The sequence below is a fragment of the Nematolebias whitei genome, chromosome 6 (assembly GCF_014905685.2).
Source record: "Nematolebias whitei isolate Nwh7 chromosome 6, NemWhi1, whole genome shotgun sequence".
Classification (NCBI taxonomy): Eukaryota; Metazoa; Chordata; class Actinopteri; order Cyprinodontiformes; family Rivulidae; genus Nematolebias; species Nematolebias whitei.
This window is the reverse complement of record NC_056503.1, coordinates 35,987,016-35,993,009: the sequence shown is the minus strand read 5'-3', so window position 1 is coordinate 35,993,009 and position 5,994 is coordinate 35,987,016. Positions and strand designations below refer to the sequence as shown.

Genomic DNA, 5,994 nt, shown 5'->3' with positions numbered 1-5,994 from the left:
ACTGATGTCTTGTTTTTATTTTCTCAAAAAAAATTATGATTTCCCAAAACATGATTCTCTTTCAAATCTGCTTCAACCTAATTTTAATGTCAAGCTTCCTCTTTAATACTTTTAGTTTGTAATTAGGCTTTTGCTACATTTAGCTAGTTTTTTGCTACTTTATGTTAGCTTTTTTGTACTGTAAGCTTCTAGATTCAATTTGAATACTTTTAGCTAGCCTTAAGCTAATTTTAACTTCTAGCTTCCTATTTAAAACTTTTAGCTTTTACCTAGGCTTTTGCTACATTTAGCTAGCCTTTTGCTATTTTATGTTAGCTTTTTGGTACTTTTAGCTTCTAGCATCCATTTGAATAATTTTAGCTTTTAACTAGTGTTTTGCTGCTTTTGGATTCCAGCTAGTTTTCTGCCTTTTTTAGTTTTAACGGTTCACTTTTTACTTCATCAGCAAATCCCAGCACCCAGCTTCCTGATCAATGCGCTAACGGCTAACCTGAGCGAAGCCGAGATCAAAGAGGATTGCCAACATCTTAAGTCAACTTCAGTCAAACATTTATGTAAGTAATTCATTTTGAATTCATTTTAGAAACCTTTACATTGTCATCAGATTTACATCACACGCAGTAAATTTCTGTGAAAGAAATATCATACAACCCCAAACATGCTGTGTATTAAAGGTTCATGAAATAGTATTTTCATCAATTACTATAACATGCTTGAGACTGGAGCCGTTTTATAGGTTTTGGTATGATCAATCCAGTCAAAATGAAAGTACCTTTTCAAAATATGAACTCTTTATGACCTTTCTACAAAACCTAACTTAAAACATACTGTCCTTTTGAAATCAATAACTGTGTTTATAAACTCATTATTGTACCTCCAGTTTAGATTTTTTTCTGTCAGCTCCTGCATTTATTTAAGCAACTTACTTGGAAAGTACATATAATCTTATTCAAAGAAACTGTAATTAATCATAATACACTGAACTTTCCTGAATATAGCATTCACTGTTCCATCACACTTTGGCATCACATGCTACCATTTTTAGTTTTGGTTCCTAATGAGTTAGAATCTCTAAGCCTAATGTAAGGAATTTTATTTCTTAAACCTTATTAAAAGAAGTTGCTTTTAAAGTTGCAGCACCCGCCATCTGTTTATCTGCTGTTTGCTTAGAGGCATCTTGCCTTCAGGAAATTCTTAGCCCATCCGTCGTTTCAAACATTTCATTTGTTCATACTGCATTCAAATTGAGTTAAACCTCAAAATGATCAGCTGAAGGATCGCTAAATGCCCGGTGACAGCATCTTCAGCTGCTTCTTGAAAGATTCTTCTATAGAGTCCAGTGAAAACATGGATGGGAAAGTTGCTCTCGTTTTGACTGCAGTCAAGACAAGCACAGAGAAGCAGTGGGAAAAGGGCCCTGTGGTTGTCATGGCAACTGGTCTCTCATCCAACGTGACTTGATGTTCCTCCAGGTTCTGGAGGATGAGGATGTAACATGGAGGCAAATGAAGCCACAGAAGCTCCTCCGACCAGAAACTCTGACACATCATCTTCATCATTAACATCATCATCATCTGCCCGTCTGCCTCAGGCTAAAGCTGTCATTGCCCCTCATGTCACCTCTTGAGGAAAGAAGGTGACTGGGTTAACGATGGTGGTGGGGAGTGTCCTATTCATTTAATCCTTTAATCCTCCTTGAAATCTACCAGATTGGGATTATTTCATCCCACAGTGAGTGAGATGTCACAGCTCAATCTTTGAGCGAGTGATCCTGGACGAAGGCTGGAGCTGAGCTAAAGAGAAGGCTGACTCAGATACAAATATTTTATCAATGGAGCGATCTGTCACTTAGGAAGACAATCTAATCTTCTTAAGCTTGAGTTTGACAATCGAACAAATTATCTAAAAATCCTGAATCCGAGGAAGTCTTGTGTAATAACTCTGAAACACATCCGTGATTCTCAGGAGGACAAACATTCAACCACTTAATCCACAGACTCGCAGACGGATTACAGATATTTGTTGGAGAAAAACAGCAGCTGCCCAGGGGTGTTGATGAGGAGGATGTCAATGAACTTCAGTCCACTGATTCCCATTGCTCCATCACATTTATTTGTGTTTTATTCTTGATGAATGATTTTATTTCAATCTTAAACCATTCTTTATTTTAGCCCACAGTAAATTTTTTATTATTTTCAGTGTTTTATCAGCTTTAACATACAAAACAACTGTAGGCAAAGACTTCCTGTTAGAATAATAGGAGTGATTTGGACCATACGCTTAAATATTTTTAAAATGTGTTTGAAGTGTTGTAGCTTTTAAACAAAAGGTCCCCAAAGGCCATGGTCCATGAATCATTTTGCACGGGGCCACAGAGACACACTAAAACCATCTTTAAAAAAAATTATATTTTTCACATGTTTGGTCAAATGGGTATTTTATTTTGAAAAATGACCATTTTTCTTTGTGTTCCTTTTATGAGCTTGGCTCAGTTGCAGTACTTTGGACTGTGTGTGTAATCATTTAATGTTTTGTACATTTCCCCAGCCCTCACTCATCTGTAAGACAGGACAGATCGGTGCAAAACAGTGAGTATTCCTGCTTTAAACTGTCAAACATTTAAAGATATTCTGCTTGCATCCCATAGGAGGCAAAAAGGAAGCAAGAACTAAAATATCTATTTATGTCCATCCAAAATTGAAAATAATTGAAAAAACATACAAAGTAATAAGTTATGTGTTTGCTAAAGCAGTCAAAACAATGACTGGTTTATTATTAACCAAATACAGAAAATTATCCCTGTTTAAAAGGTGTTCTGTGACATTTTTGAGCTGCTTCATGGTTTATGAACCATTTGTCTAGCTGAAGAGGGAAAACATAGTTGCACACAAATGAGAATCCAAAAATGTGGTTACTCTGTAATGCAGGCTTCATCTCAGAAATGACCCCTCAAAGCTCTGCAGACTTTACAAACAGGTGTTTTAATCAGTCCAGGCTTACTTTTTTAAAAGACTCACAAAGACAGCTGACTTGTTGCAGACCTGTAGCTCTTCTGCAGTGTTCAGACAGCAGAAAGCAGCACCAGGAGCCTCCTGACACATCAACATATTTTTATGAGCTGTGCTACATTCCAGCCATCTAATGACTGCTGGGATCCACTGGGAAGAGTTCACCAGCAGTGTACTCTGACCTGTTGGACCTGGCAGATACCCCCCCCCCCCCCCCCCACCACACACACACACACACACACACAGGCACACCACACACACATAACTTGCCTACATCCACATTGGGGCTGCATGTTTTAAGAACCAACTAGCTTTGGTCCCCAATTTCCAAGGTGTCCCCAAAAAATTGGTGTGTATGCTGGTTCAAGTCCCCAAATGGAACATAAACAAACACACACACACACCGACACACACACACACACACACCAGATCACCTATCAGTTTCTAGGAGAACCTGCTGATCCGGGTCCAGAGCAGCAGGTTCTGATCGCCCCTTCAGCCTACCTGTGAGTGCTCCAGCTCCACTCCTCCTCCTGCTCCTTCTGCTCCTCTATGCTGCGCAGCGAGGAAACAGGCTGTCGGCATGGCACTGCGAAAACACGCAGCTCACACGCGCGCGCACACGCCTAGCGCAGGTGATCATCTGAGGTAGATCATTTGAGGAGGAAAGCCCCGGATCAGGTGCTGCATCGCTGAAGGAGAGCCGGGGATCTGCTGCTGTTGCGGGAGCGCGCTCCGCTTTCTTCGTGCCCGCGCTTCTTTACCCAGCTAGGCTCCTGGGGTTCCCCCCTCGGACCCCCCTCCTTTTGTACGGTTCTCGTCTCGGAGGCAGATACGAGCAGCGGAGTTGCTCCGTGGTGTTCAGCAGCTGGAGGAGCCGCAGTTGTGTGGAGTTAGGTAATGCTGGAATTACATAAGCCTCCCCTCTGTGGGTGGGTGGTGACAGAAAGAGGAGTGAAAACTGCTCTTCAAATCCTTCCTGCATCAACTCCTTTTCTTGTTTGTCCTCTGAAAGACAAAGGGACATTTTTGCTTGGGGCTTTTCTTCACTAGTTTAGTGTCCATTGAGCTTTGATTGAGTCAGGTCAGGGTTTTAGATAGCTGCTTTTGTTCTGACACGTTTACACTGTTGGATTTAGTTTGAATGGTGCAGCCATGTTGTAATTTTGGACCAGAGTCTGCACCATCAACTTGAATAAATGTGGACAAATCAACTCCATCAACGTCCATTTAACCATCCTTTATCTTAACTGCTTCTTCCTTTCTGGGTCGTGGAGTCACTGGTGCCCATATCCAGCCATCACTGTGCGAGAGGCACCTGGCCTGGTCTCCAGTCCATGACACATAGAGACAATCATTCACACACTCGATCACAAAAATTTAAATACCAATTAGTCTAACATGTAGGATTTTTGTCTGTGGAAGGAGTACCCGATACTCCAAGCAGGATTCAACCCGTTGACCTTGATGCTCTACTGCACCACTGTGTCACTTCAACTGTCCAGAGCTAAATCAGAAGTGTTGTCTTTAATAATGGGGCGGCTGTGACTGAGTGGTTAGAGCAGTTGTCCTCCAATGCGAGAGTTGGGGGTTTTAATCCACCAACAGTCACATTCTGAAGTGTCCATGGGCAAGACACTGAACCCCTCATAGCCTCTGATGTGTGTCCCATCAGTGTATGAATGTGATCTAAAAGCTCTGATTAGTCTCTTTAGAATGATTTGTTCCATTAGCTTTGTAGAGATCTAGTAGAGTGCTGTATGAATGGATAAATGAGGCACAGATTGTAGTGTAAAGTGCTTTGAGTATCTTGAAATAAGATAAAACGGCGCTATATAAGTACAGTCCATTTACCATTTAAGGTGGTGCTGTCATTCATTCAACCTTTATTTATGCAGGTTAATCCCAAATGAGCCATGGGGACTCATTTACAAGAGAGACATGAAACCATGTTGTGGTTTTGAAGTTTAGAGTCAGACTCAGGAACCTGGGACTTTCGGGTCCCGAGTCGGCTGCCCTGCCTCTACCCCATGTCAGCCCCCATACAATGGCTTAGACTTGTTTATAGCAGTTTATGGGAGGTGCCATTTTGTATTTTTGGAACCAGAGTCTGCTCACTAACAGTGTAGAACTTTTTCAGCAAAAATACTAAAATTAATGTTTATTTGAAGGTTTATAGGATTACACAAAGTCTCAAAGCAACATAATTTGGTCAAAAGGCTATAAGGTAACATTCACAGGGTGCATTTTTTCTTGTCTTTACGTCTCCTTTCTTTGGAGCTTATATGAGTCAAGGGAGGAAAACTAAATGTACTCCTCCCCTCTTCTCCTTGCAACTTGTGTCTTTTGAGTTGGATGTTTGAACACAAAAACATCACTGAAGAGCCTTTAGTACCTAAACCAACATTTGACATGTTGCACACATTTGAGCAGTCTTATAATCCCACATTAAAGTGGACCTGGTGATTAAACACCAAACTATAGAAACAAGCTCACTGAACTAGGCTTTTTTTTTTAATAATTACTTTGCTTTGTGAGGAAGTGAATCCAGACACCAAAATGTATGTACTTAAAACAAAAATATATAGTTTTAATTGAATGACTCCTTTCAGAAAATATGAAACAAGAGTCCTGGAATCAAATCACTTTGTGAGCCTAAAAATGTGTTCGCAACAACAATGAAGGACACAAAGCACTAACCCATTCAAGAATCAGCTTTGAAACTTAAGCAGCGAGGCCTCAAAGGGTTCGAGTGTTTGAACAGTGGATTAACTGAACTTTGCATTTCACGCAGGTGTGTGCGGCTCATTTGTTTGCTTCCCAGCCTTCCTGACGGGATTTTTTTTTTTTTTTTTACGAAAGCACAAAGGTCGTTGTAGCAGACGTCTTTCAGGACATTTGTTTTCCTTCTCGTTGCATGTCCATTGCACTTTTCAGTCCTTAAAGAGATAGTTTAGATCTTTTGAAAAAAATAAGTTTTATGTGG

General features: G+C 40.6%; 1 protein-coding gene across 1 annotated transcript in view; it reads right to left on the bottom strand.

Moving 5' to 3' along the window:
• Nucleotides 1-3,684, bottom strand: part of arhgap32a (Rho GTPase activating protein 32a) — a 36,445-nt gene extending 32,761 nt beyond the window's left edge. The window contains exon 1 of the mRNA XM_037677584.1: nucleotides 3,513-3,684. The gene's annotated coding sequence lies outside the window, so the exon portion shown is untranslated. The remainder of the gene's footprint in view (nucleotides 1-3,512) is intronic.
• Between the last annotated feature and the right edge of the window lie 2,310 nt (nucleotides 3,685-5,994).